The 13374-nt window shown below is 37.4% G+C and overlaps 1 protein-coding gene across 3 annotated transcripts in view; it reads left to right on the top strand.

Annotated features, from left to right (window-relative positions):
• Positions 1–13374, top strand: part of CSMD1 (CUB and Sushi multiple domains 1) — a 1994958-nt gene that overhangs the window by 1900749 nt on the left and 80835 nt on the right. The window lies entirely within an intron of this gene.

Raw genomic sequence — 13374 nt, forward strand, 5'->3', positions numbered from 1 at the left:
GGTGGTGCAATGTGAACTTGGTGGACCAGAGAATCAAGCCCTACATTTTGTATTCATAGTAATAAACCATCATAAACAACCTAGATGATTTTAGGTGCACTACACTAATGTTTTTGTAAGGAAAAGAGTACATTACTCTTATTGAAATGTATAGGTCTGCAGATAAATCTTCATGCATCAAAATGAAAATATACTATTTATTGCCCTAAGACTTATCCATGCTCTAGTAGTATATGAAAGAGTCCTCCAACTCGGGGGCTGTCCCAAGACTGTGGAATAAATTTTCCCATGAACTAATAATCATTGCAAACCTCATCTCCTTCTGCTCTAAATGCAAGGTACATTTCTTTGACTTTGCGTGTGTGTGTTTGTGTTAGAGAAGACAAGCTCAAAGAAATGTGCTTTGCACTTAGAGCAGAAGATGCTGAGATTTGTAATGATCCTTAGTTCCTAGGAGAATTCATTCCACAGTCTTGGGACAGCCCAGAAGAAAGCTCTCTCCCACACAGATGAATTTGGCCCTTATTGTAGAGAGGTCCAACAAGCCAGAGGAGCAAAGTTGTTGACTACTGTCTTCTTCCTGGAGTTTTAGCCAATCATTTAGATATCTGGAGCCCAGGCCATGGAGCACCCTTAAGATAATACTGAGACCTTTATTCAAAATTATGTGGAAAGCCAGTGTAGAGAGCAGGGAACACATTTGATGTGCTCTTGATATCTTGTGTTGCTAAGGAGATGTTCTGCAGTGTTCTGTACCAGCTGGAACTTCCCAAGTGCTGAAGGCTTTATGCCCAGGTAAATCTCATTGCTGTATTCTAGCTGAGAAATAACATAGGCAAGAATAATTGAATAGCATTAAGTGACCGCAAATTACACTCGAATGCAGACAGCATGAGTGCTTCTTTGACTATTCCTTTGAAAGTTTTCAATTCTCTCCCCATTAGTGTGAATCTAAGGGCAAAGTTCTGAAGTGGGGAGTCTTTTTCAGTCCTCTGCTCCATCAGCAATAGCAATGATAGAAGCCTCCAGTCTGGACTCTAAGTAGGCCAGTTATAGAATGGTAGGTCAATACTAAAGTAGATAAATTATTTACCTATGCCAGCTAGTATGTTTTACCTGAATATTTTTGGACTGAAAAAAAATTGTTGTCGTTATTTAAGCATGAAATAAATGTGAATGCTGTTTTTTTCCTTCCCATAAATCCACATCTTTATAGTGTTGAAACTTATGGCACACACTTATTTCTTTTTACCTTATGTCTGAGCAGGAATGTTTTGGGGAGACTAACAATGGGAATACGAAGTCTGTGATAAAGTCAAGTGCAGTTATTGCTGGTTTCATTATCACCACTTGTAGAGGTATATTAAAATCATATATTTGTTACAATGATTGTTGCTAAGAATGATAATTAACTGTGGTGATTAGATCATCATAATATTCCAGAGCTGGCAGATGCAATTTCAAGCTCAGTGTGCGAGGAATTAGACTCTTAGCTCTCTATAAAGGGGTAGCAATTCCCTCAGTCACCACTCTCAGAATATATTGAAGTGAGTTAACTAGCATGGCAACATAATTACTGGGACTGGAAAATAGCAATTAGCAAAGAGATTCCTATTTAGCATCAAATGATGTTTATTTTCTTATATATTGTAATGAATCATTAAATTGTAATTAACACACTAAGAAATCTTTTCCCACTTCTCACACTGAGGGAAAGAAGGACCTTCTAAATAACATTTTCTTTGTCAAATAGCAATTTTAAGGAAGATTTTATACATACAATCAGTGCAATGCTAGTTTATATGGCTTGATTGTTACCAGTATATACTCGATGGTTTTCAGGTATTCCACCCCTTGCAATTTCCATAAGCTGAATTGCTCAGATTTAAAAAAAAACAAACAAGCAAACAATGGAAGTTAAATGCAAGAAACTGACATTAATGATAAATGGACTTTGAGGATAAGAAAGAAATCAAGTACATAAGTCAGAAAATTCCAAACGATAGGTTGATCTGACATTAACTCAATCATGGTTCACACGTCTATTACTGTTTTCCTTTTAAAAGGTGTTACATGACTGAAGTTGAATCTTTATGGGGGTAGCTATATTATTTACATTTTTTGTATTAGTTTATATGGTTTGAAATCTTGCACAAGTGCCTAGGGTGTCCATAAGGGATGGTAATTATGGCCACAACTCCTGCCAACATCCACGCTCTTTGGGTTCCCAATTTGATAAAGCAGCCCATTCATTACCAGGGTGCAAGGGCTGCATTTCTGTCTGGACTTTATGCTGGTTTATGTGTAACAGTGGGCTTTCATTGTGTTTCCCCTTGTTCTCCCTCTACTTCATACCTGTATCAAGCACAGACAATGGGCCAAAGGGTATCGTGAAGTAATTTTTTTTCCTATGTACCATCCAAATATATATAGAGAACTTCTTGGGGCTGGGCGTATACTCAGCAGACTGGAATGTTCAGAGACTTGAGCAGCCAGCCACTAAATTCTTATGAGCTTTTGATTTTTCAGAGGCTTATAATTTGGCCAAGTCAGGATGAATTTTCACAGGGAGAGCAAAAGTCATCTCCCTTAATCCAGAGCTACTGCCTTGCCAAATTTAATGTCTATGTTCCAAAGCATGATGATACCATAAGAGTTGGATTTTTTTTAACTTAGGCAAACATTTGCTAAGTTAGGGAACATTTAGCAAGTGTTCCCTAACTTAATTTTGGAAATGGCAGAACTATTTATGCTGAAATTGTCACATAATATAAATTAGCCTGAGAGAGCAAGCATGGAATTATAGCCAAAACAGCTAAAATTTTGCAGAGTTATAAACAATTAAAATAGTTGCATATACTGGAAAGTGTTAAGAAAACATAACCACTGGAGTTGCTGCTACCTTTACCTACAGAAAAAAATACCCACTACCTACTTTAGTGAGGAAAAAAAAAAAAAAGAAAAAAGCTTTGAGGCCCTGAGATAAGAGAGAATTCTGATTGAGGATAACACGTAAGTATGTGCTTAAATCTCATTGAAATCAATGGGATTTAATAATTTACTTAAAGTTGAAAACCCATGTAAGTTCTATGCAGAATAAAGATAGATTAAAGTATGAATTTAAGTGCTTTTTTAAAAGAGGGTCTTACTATTTTTTATGTATTTTTGCACTTATGTGTCAACTCAGCTGAGAGAGTTAATTAGATTCTATTTCTTCTTGTCCATCATCAACAGTATCATTGACTGTATTTCATTAAAGGCACTGATATTGCACAGATGCCACAGACTTTGCATGCAGAATCATTTCTAAAGGTGGCGATGTTCGAGAAGAAAGTAACCAAGCTTGATTTTCAGATCCTAGGCTGAATTTGCAAGGCTGATAGTTACAAAAACTGGCAAACTGAACATATTAGATACAGAAACAGAGACACAGTCAACATAGCAACGTGTTGCCATTAAAAAAAAATCTCCTTACAGAGTAAACCACACTTTAAAAAGAGCTACGTCATGCTGTTGGCCATTACTATTGGTCTAAAGAATCCTTTGGTGTTATTTAGATATGTTCCCTAAAATGTAATAATCACTATTTTGTCAGGCGTCATACATGAGAAAATACTTAGTTTGAACAGAAACGAAATATTTGATGCAGATTTGGTTTAAGATTATTGTTGTATTGATTTGGGGTGCAATGCTGCTAAAGTAGTTTAAAACCATGAGTTCTATTCCAGATATCTGCTATACGAAGCTATGATCTGTTTGTTGGGGCTGTTAAGAAACAGCATTTCAATTACATTGTATTTTATAATAATAAAATCTGGAAAACTTTTGACTTAGGAACTGGTATTGTTTCATAATTGTACTCTGATTCTGTATTATTTTAGTTTTCTATAAGTAATATTTGATATTGTGGTAATATGTTAGTATCCATATATTTTCTCTCCAATTATTAAAACTACATCCTGAGAAATATTCTGCTGTTATTATTTATAAATATGTAATTTACAATGATCAAACCTAACTTTTTAAGGCAGAATAGTTGAGAATGAGAATTAAGTACTTTCAATGTTTCTGTAACTCAAAACTATGCTATGATGAACATAAGTAGTGTATCTATTTGTTTCTATATACAACAGAAATGATTATCTCCTGCAGAGTTGTTATTTCATAATCTAGAATAAGGAGCTTTCTGGCATCCTCCTGAGAATCATTTTTGTCACCTAAATGATTCCAATATACTATTTCCTTTTATTTCTTGTAGTGTTTGTTTTTCCAATGGGAATAATTTTTTATTCATTGAAGCGTATTTATTTTTCAACCATGTTTATCTTATTGGTGCGTATTATGCATTTTGTTTGGAAAAGTTTTACCCACTGTACAACAATAACTTGGGCCCCAATCCTGCAAACACTAATGTATGTGCTTAACTTCTCACATGTGGGTTGTCCTGTTGAAGCCAATGAGATTACTTATGTTAATTTAAATATATGTATTGTAGTCTTAAAATCTATGTCTCTGTGAGTGTGCTAGGAAAGAAATGAAACACCAAAAAATGTTTGTAAGATGCCCTTAGCATCAAGTGTATGGAACCACAGTGACCAGAGAGCATTTGATACCTGCTAAAAGGAGCAGCAAGAGAGACATATTGCATGTTTGAGCCCCCTTGCTGTGCTCCAGCAAGACTCCTGTCTGTGTGTGTTTATACTGGTAAAAATATACCTGTATAATTATAGCAATATAACTGAGTACACTAGACAGCACCTTTGCACTTAGTTACATCAATGCCACCTCCTCCGCTCCACTGGATGATTATGGGTATAACTGAGAACAGTACTTGGTCCAATAAGGCTATGAATTATACCTCAGTATGTGCATATTTTTTGTGAGTTTTCTGTCTGAACCTTATCATTATTTTAGCATAATTATTTTAGTAATTTTGTTTGTTTATATTTTTTTAATAATTTGGATTGAGCGATCCAATCTTAGATGAAGACAGTTTCAGGTTCTTTTGGGCGGAAGACATGAAATAAAATACCTGCCTGAATTATGCCACTTATGAAGGGGGAAAGAAGAGAGAAAGGTAGAATAAAATATCTCATTTTTCACAATTTGATACTGAATCTCCTCCATTTCACTCTATAAAATATAAAAAAAACCAAAATGACCTCATTTAGCACAGCTAGTGAAACCATATGTCACTTTATACCCTGCATCTAAATATACCTGGAGAATAATCTTGCCAAAGAATTACATTTGTTTTTCAAAATGTTCTGCAATTTGAATTTTTATTTTGTTGGAATTTCCAAAGATTGTTTCACATTTTATTCAAAATATTTTCAAGCAAAATTTGTAGAAATTAAGTTGAAAATTTTTTACTAGAGTACTTGTATAAATTCATTCCATCTATAATATATAAAGCACCTTTCATCCAAATACATTGATTCAGAATTTGTTGAGAGGAAACAGTGCTTCCTCCTGAACACCTCTTCATATAACATGTACCTTTGCCCTATAAGTCTCCTATTTGAGTAATGGAAGGGGACAATTAGCTATAGTAAAATATGACTTTTTTAGTGAAATTGTGAATAGGGAAGAGAAAACTTCCACTCTCCAGAGTATCCTAGTACAAAAGGATTAATGATGCTAGCAGACCTATACCCTTTAATTCAACAGAGATTTTACATGAACCATTCTTCCAAATCTCAGTCTAGTTCACTTGCATCAGTAATGAACTTTTGGCTTCACTCGTAATTGTGCATGCCATAACTACAAAATAGACAGCAATGTTTTTGCTATTGTAGAAAAAAAGGTTATTTTATTTCAGTTTGCAGCAGGATTATTTGCCATGCTCAGTAAACATTTGCAAATACAGCTAGACAATTTACAGTATTTCTGTTGCCATGATAGATCATGGCAACCTATTTTGTCAGTAATCCTTTAACTAAAAAGTTCCTAGCAGACCTTTTCACTAAAGGAAGAACCCATTTACTTTACAAACAAAAATCATACTGTAAACAAAAGGTTACAGTAATTCCTGTTTTAGCCCATTATGTCCAGAATCTGTTTACGTAAAAGCATCTAATTACTTGATATTTTATATCCAGATATGACCTGCGGACCACTAGGCTGTTTCTACATTAGCCTTTCCTAACACTGCTACCAGTATCTGTGCTGGTGGTAAAAATGGTGAGAGCGCTGGTATATGCAAGGGTTTCTGGTAGTTGCCAGTGTTTTAAACACAATGGGTGAAATCCTGGCCCCATTGAACTGAATAGGAATTTTGCTATTGATGTCAATGGGGCCCACATTTCATCTTTGTCTTCTAACTTCCTTAGATCACATCTACACCATGTGATGTTTAAAACATCTGTGTCTTTCTAGACTAATGCTTCTACCATTACTTTCATGGGAGGAGTTTAAGTGATGATAGTGTTGGTGTGAATTTTGGGGAAAAAATCTTGTTGTAGTCAATTGCAATTCTTATTATATTGAGTTATTATTTCATGTGCCTAAATAAATATTTATCCTGAAGTCCTTATCTGGTTGTTTTCCACCTCAATAGCACGTGGTCTAAAAAGCCCTTTGAATAGTTGCAGGTAGTATGAGTTAGTGGTTGAAACATTGAATTAGAAGTACCTTAGGTAACAATGTGATGGACATGCTTTTTTAAAAACAAAAACAAATGTCCAGCATGCATTTATTCACAGTAAGCAGTGACTTATAGGGCTTGTAAAAATGTCTCCTGACTGGAATAAAATTCACTCTTATCAGCACAATGATCATCTCACATACATTTATATAATAGATACAATTTTGTTTTATACAATGTGCACTGGAGAAAGAGCAGAATTAATAACTTAGAGTAGAACATAAACAAAAGCTTAAATCACATTGTGTTTTTGTGGAAATCTACAAATTCTTTAATAGCTGGAAGACTTGCTCCCAATTGTGTCATATTTGAGAGCATATTGTCCTTCCTTTCATACACGACTGAGAAAACAGGTTGAAATAAGGATGCTACAGACTAAGGCCTTGTATTCAGGGAAAGTTTTATCATTTATACTGGTCTAATTATATGGGTACAGTTATACCGGTATGAACACACATACTCATAGACTTTAAGGCCAGAAGGGACCATCAAGACCAACTAGTCTAACCTCGTGCACATTTCAGACCATAGAACTTCGCCCACCCATTCCAGTAATCGATCCCTAACCTCTGGCTGAGTTACAGAATTCCTCAACTCATGATTTGAAGACTTCAGGTTACAGAGAATCCACTATTTACTATATCTAGGTTAGACCTGTAAGTGACTCATGATGCAGAGGAAGGCAAAAAGAACCCAGGGTCTTCGCAAATCTGACCTGGGGAAAAATTTCTTCCCTGGGAAGGAATATGGTAGTCAATTGGACCCTGAGATTTGGGCAAGACCCACCAGCCAGACACCTGGGAAAGAATTCTCTGTTGCAACCATTTAATGTCCCCTCACCAGCCATTGGGGATATTTGCTACTAGCAGTCACAGATCAGCTACATGACAGTGTAGGCAATTACATGACACCATTCCCTCTCCATAAACTTATTAAGTTCAGTCTTGAAGCCAGTTAGGTTTTTTGCCCCTACTGCTCCCATTGGAAATTTGTTCCAGAACTTCACTCCTCTGAAGGTTAGAAACCTCTATTTAATTTGGAGCCTAAATTTACTGATGGCCAGTTTATATCCATTTGTTCTTGTGACAAGATTGGCACATAATTTAAATAACTCCTCTCTTTCCCTGATGTATTTATAGAGAGCGGTCCTATGCCCCCTTAGCCTTCGTTTGGTTCGGCTAAACAAGCCAAGCTCTTTGAATCTTCTCTCATAAGGTAGGTTTTCCATTCCTCTGATTATCCTAGTAGTCCTTCTCTGCACTTGTTCCAGTTTGAGTCCATCTTTCTTAAATGCGGGAGATGAGAATTGCACACAGTAATCCAACTGAGGTCTTATTGGTGCTTTGTATGATGATACTAGCACTTCCCTGTCTCCACTGGAAATATATCACCTGATGCCTCCTAGAATTGCATTAGCCTTTTTCATAGCCACATCACACTGATGGCTCATCGTCATCCTTTGATCATACAGGTCTTTCTCCTCCTCTGTTGCTTCCAACTGACATGTCCCCAGCTTATAGCAAAAAAAAATCTTGTTGTTAGTCTCTAAATGTATGACCTTCCCCTTTGCACTATTAAATTTCATCCCATTTCTATTACTCAAGTTTTCAAAGTTGTCCAGATCTTTTCATATGATAATCTTGTCCTCCTCTGTATTGGCAATACCTCCCAACTTTGTGTCATCAAGAAATTTTATTAGCATACTCCCACTTTTTGTACCAGGGTATTAATAAACATGTTAAATAAGATTGGTCCCCAAACCAGTTCCTGAAGAACACCACTAGTAACCTCTATTCAGTTCACTTTTCAGTATGACCTGTTATAATCTCCTTTTTCAATTCTCTTGGTTAGAATTAAAAAATGTACCATGATACACCTCATAAAAACATTTTCACATGCATCCCTGTTACCTGCTAGTCCCACCCCCCATTTCCTTTAGTATGGTGGAAATTTCCATTGACATGTCACTTTTTCAGGAAACACTGCATTTTATTCATAACTCAAATGAATATTTGACGCAGCTGTAACAATAATATATAGCACAATATTGTTAATTTTTAAAAACAAAAAATTAGTTTTAGGCCATGATCCTTCAAAAAAATATACACATGCTTGTATTCATGTAACTATTCCCATTTGCTTTAGTGGGGTTATTCATGTGAGTGAGTACAGTTGAGAATGTGTGTAAGACCTTGTCTGTATGGGGTTATTTTGCAACAGTATAGCTACAACTAAATTACTGAGTTAATTTAAGCAACGTATTTGTAAACCACATTTTACATATATGCAGTGTGTCTACATTAGAGGTTTGTGCTAGTATAGCTACATCAGTGTAATTACAATAGTGCAAATTTACCTAGTTTAGATAGACAAGCACTAAGTGTAGGATCAGGGCCTTAGATCTTAATTAATAGATAATGGGTATTGGACACACATTATTGCCTTTATTAAATAGATGAGTAATTTTTATGGTTCACCAGTCTCAGATTTTTGTTCAGTTGAAGTCAGTCATGTTTCAAGAATAAAATTAGATCCTTGTGGTTTTCATTTGAAAGAAGGGGCAAAAATATAAAATCAGTTTTTCATTAATACTAAAGGAAAACTCACATCTATTTAAGACATAGACAAAACCAGGTTATGTGTTAACCTTTCCTTGTTTGTATCAATTCATTTGCAATTTACCATTTTGTGACTTTACAATGAACTCTGCCAACATACTTTACTCTGTCATCATTATATAGTGTTTTCATAGGCAGTGTCTCGATATTTTCATCAGAGTAAAGCTCAGAGTAGGTTTCTACCCAGCAATCCATCTGCTTGCTGTGGTCATCGATTGTTTCCCCTGTCATTGATTCCAATGGGGCTATCTTCTTGGAAGTTGGAGCCAAGGTTTTCTGGATCCCATCATACATATTTCTGATGTTGCCAGCATCAGCTGCCACATGGATGCTTTCACATAAATATAGCCAATAGTCAATGGCACAGCATCAGGAAGTTTCTTGTACCTTGGTTCTTGCCACTCTTGATGCTTGTAAGGTTTTTTTCATTTGATTCTGTCTTGTAGTTGGTTTGGGCTGTGCGTTTGGCCCCTGTGACTGGTATCAACACACTGGAATATGCGTCAAACTAGTCATGAGTCATTAGAGCTAAGATGTGAAATAATTATCTAAGTTATATCTGTTCTTGTACTGCTGTGACTTTTCTTGGTTCTCTGTGACACTGAGGTTAATACAAGGACATCCTTTTACTTTCAATCTGTGTCTTGTCTTTGGTTTAAGTCTGACGTTGCTGCATACCAGAGAGTGGTTTGTGTTGCAATTAGCACTTTGATAACAGTGAGTAATAAGGCGGATGATAAGGTTGGCATGCCTTGTGATGATAAGATCCATTTGGTGCCAGTGGCCAGATCTGAGATGTTTCCAAGACACTTTGTGTTGCAACTTTGTCTGGAATAATGAGTTTGTTAGAACAAAATTCTAGCAGTCTCTAACCATTTACATTAATCTTACCAGTTACGTGTTGACCAAGACAGTTGGTCCAGGCTTCATGATGAGCTCCCACCCTTGTATTAAAATCCCTTAGCTGGAAAACATATTTGTGTTTCAGAATCTTGCTGATGGTGGTGTTGAGGCATACACACTCACAAAATTGACAGGGCCCTCAGATGTGAATAACTATAGTACCAAAATTCTCTCTGATCCATTTGTGAGTGGCTTAATCATGCCCAGACGTGAATTCTTGATGGCAAATCAGACTCTGTGCTCTTGTGTTTCTTCTGCTCTTTTCCCCTGCCAGAAAAAAAATGTATATTCTTTTTCTCTGAGAGATACACTCAATGTTAGCCATGTTTCTTGGAGGGATGTGATATCCATATTTTGTCATTTCAGCTTGTCATTAATCACATCAGTTTAATGAGCATCGTTGATCTGGTGAAGGTCCTCAGATAATCCAGTTGTTGTGGTGTGACCATTCCATCACACCTATCTTTAAGGGTGTTTTCTTTCTTTTACATGATTTGCCTGGTGCATTGGTTACGGTCCACTTGTCAAGTTGTAAAACTCTAAGCTCCAAGCACCCATTGAAGCAGGGAGACTGTGGAAGGACAGCACCCTATTGTCTGGGGGCTGTCCAGTGTTATGAAGGCGGTGGTTGTCCAGTGAGATACGATGATCTCTCCCACTGTTGGAGACAGCTTTTGGTGCTCAACTCTACGCCAATGAGTAAGCACTTAGAACCGGTGACTGCTGCCTCCTGGGTTGTGTCAATGTTCAAGGCGAATTTGAAGTACTTCTCCAGGGCACAAGCCTGGGCAGATGATATGGAGGCCCTGAGTTGCCCATGCTTCATGATCTCCCTCTCGGCATCACCGATAAAATCCAGAGGAGAGGAAGAACTAATACATCTAGTACCCAATCTGTTTCAAGAGTTGTCAGAAAGATAATAAAATATTAGTACCGGATTGCCTTTGAGCTCCACTCCAGATTTTCTATCTGACTTTACTCTCATAGCCTTACATTCTCCCAAATTCACCCAGAAGGCAGTGGGGCTTTTCGGTCAGGGGTTGCTCCCTTGGCCTTACACTCTCCTGGGCTACTCGCAAGGCAGTAGGTTTGATAAGCTGCAGGTAGTACAATCTACTTTCATTATGGTAGCAAACAGCCTGACCTGATTAATGAAAATATTGGTACGGACGCAGGCCATCAAAAGCCTGCCTGTTATGACCCAACTCGATGAACTGACTGTCAAGGAGCTTAGCCTTGCCATAGATGGCTTCCTCAATGGAAAGGCCCCCGGAAAAGATCGCATACCATCTGAGGTCATAAAATGAGGAAAACCTATTCTACTGTAACATCTTCATGAGTTGCTCTGCTTCTCCTGGAAAGAAGGCGAAGTACCACAAGAAATGAGAGATGCACACATGATCGCTCTCTACAAAAATAAGGGTGACAGGAGTGAGTGTAACAAGAATCATGGCATTTCCTTTCTTAGTATTATGGGAAAAGCTTTTGCCCAGGTTGTCCTGAATAGACTTCAGACCCTTGCAGACAGAATCTACCCTGAATCATAGTGCAGTTTCAGAGCTGAAGAGTCTACTATCAATATAATCTTCTCACTGAGACAACTACAAGAGACGTGCATAGAACAAAAAAAGCCCCCCAACATAACCTTCATTGATCTCACAAAGGCTTTTGACTTTGTCTGTAGAAGACTATTCACACTTGTAGAAAAGATTGGATGTCCCTCCAAGCTCTTAAGCATGATTTGATCCTTCCATGAAAACATGTACAGCCCAATTCAATACAATAACTCAGTTTCTGAGGCTTTCCAGATTCATAGTGGAGTTCAAGCAAGGTTGTGTACTTGCCCCTTCTCTGTTTGAGATCTTCCCTGCTACTGAAACAAGCTTTTGGTTCCTCAACTGAGGGAATCTACTTGCACACAAGATTGGAAAGCTGTTCAATCTTGCGAGACTCAGATCTAAAACCAAGACTCAGGAGGCCTTTATCCAACATCTCCTCTTTACTGTTGATGCAGCATTAACAATCCACACAGAAGCTCATCTTCAAGCCTAATGGACAGTTTTTCCAAAGCCTGCCAAGACTTCAGGCTTACCATAAGCCTAAAAAAGACCAACATAATGTGCCAAGAAGTTGAGGAAGCACCTTCCATAAAGATCAACAACTATAAACTTGAATGATGAATGAGTTCACATACCTGAGGTCCATTTCATCGAATCTTTGGAATCTCCTGGAGGGACAGAGTCACCAACACTGAAGTGCTCAAATGGGCCAGCATACCCAGCATACAAACACCCCTCAAACAGAGATGCCTCAACTTGGATGGGCATATGTGCTGAATTAAGGATGGGCTCATCCCAAAGGACATCCTCTACTGTGAATTGGCATCTGGAAAAAGACCCAAAGGGTGCCCAAAATTGTATTTCAAGGATGTGTGCAAGTGAGACCTTTAAGAAATGGACATGGATATGCACGAATGGGAAGATCACACTCAAAACCTCAGCCTTTGGAAACAAGAGCTTAGCAAATGTCTCCGGAGTTATGAGAGGAAGCAGTCCAGTTTAGCAGAGGAGAAAGGAGCTCTCAGAAGGCAGAGCCCAAAGGTCACCTTTAAATGTGGCAGATGCATCAGAGATTGTCTCTCTTGAGGGGATCTCTTTAGCCACATTCATGGTTGCCATAAAATCAACTGAGTAAATTCTTTACCTCTCCGGGGAGCACACCCATGATTCCTTGAGACTAAAGGATGCCTACTACTACTGTGGTAGTATCTCCTAGAATTTGCCTTGCACTTATAGAGTGAAACCTCTGCCTTGATTCACCATGAGTGACAACGCAAATGTGTGTTTACAATGCAAATTCTGTTAGTGATTGATTATAATGCAGTGTTCTTTAAATAAAAAGTTTTTATTTTTTTAATGCTGTTTGGACAGACTTTTTTTTTTATTAAGTTTAACCATATATTTCTGTCTAGTAAAAATAAAAAAAGAACAGGAAATGAAGTACTGGGAATGATGTACTTTTTAATGATCTTTCAACTTTTTAACAGAAAACTGCTCAAAGGACTCTGACATAGTCTTCACTTCTTTGTCTTCATGGGTTTGAATCTACTCAGAGTAAGATTCCAGAATCATCAGGGCAGACTTAACCATTCTTCTGCCTTTCTCAACAAACTAAATTAAGAGTGCCAGAACTCATTTCCCGTGTAAT

This window comes from Gopherus flavomarginatus, chromosome 4 (genome assembly GCF_025201925.1).
Source record: "Gopherus flavomarginatus isolate rGopFla2 chromosome 4, rGopFla2.mat.asm, whole genome shotgun sequence".
Classification (NCBI taxonomy): Eukaryota; Metazoa; Chordata; order Testudines; family Testudinidae; genus Gopherus; species Gopherus flavomarginatus.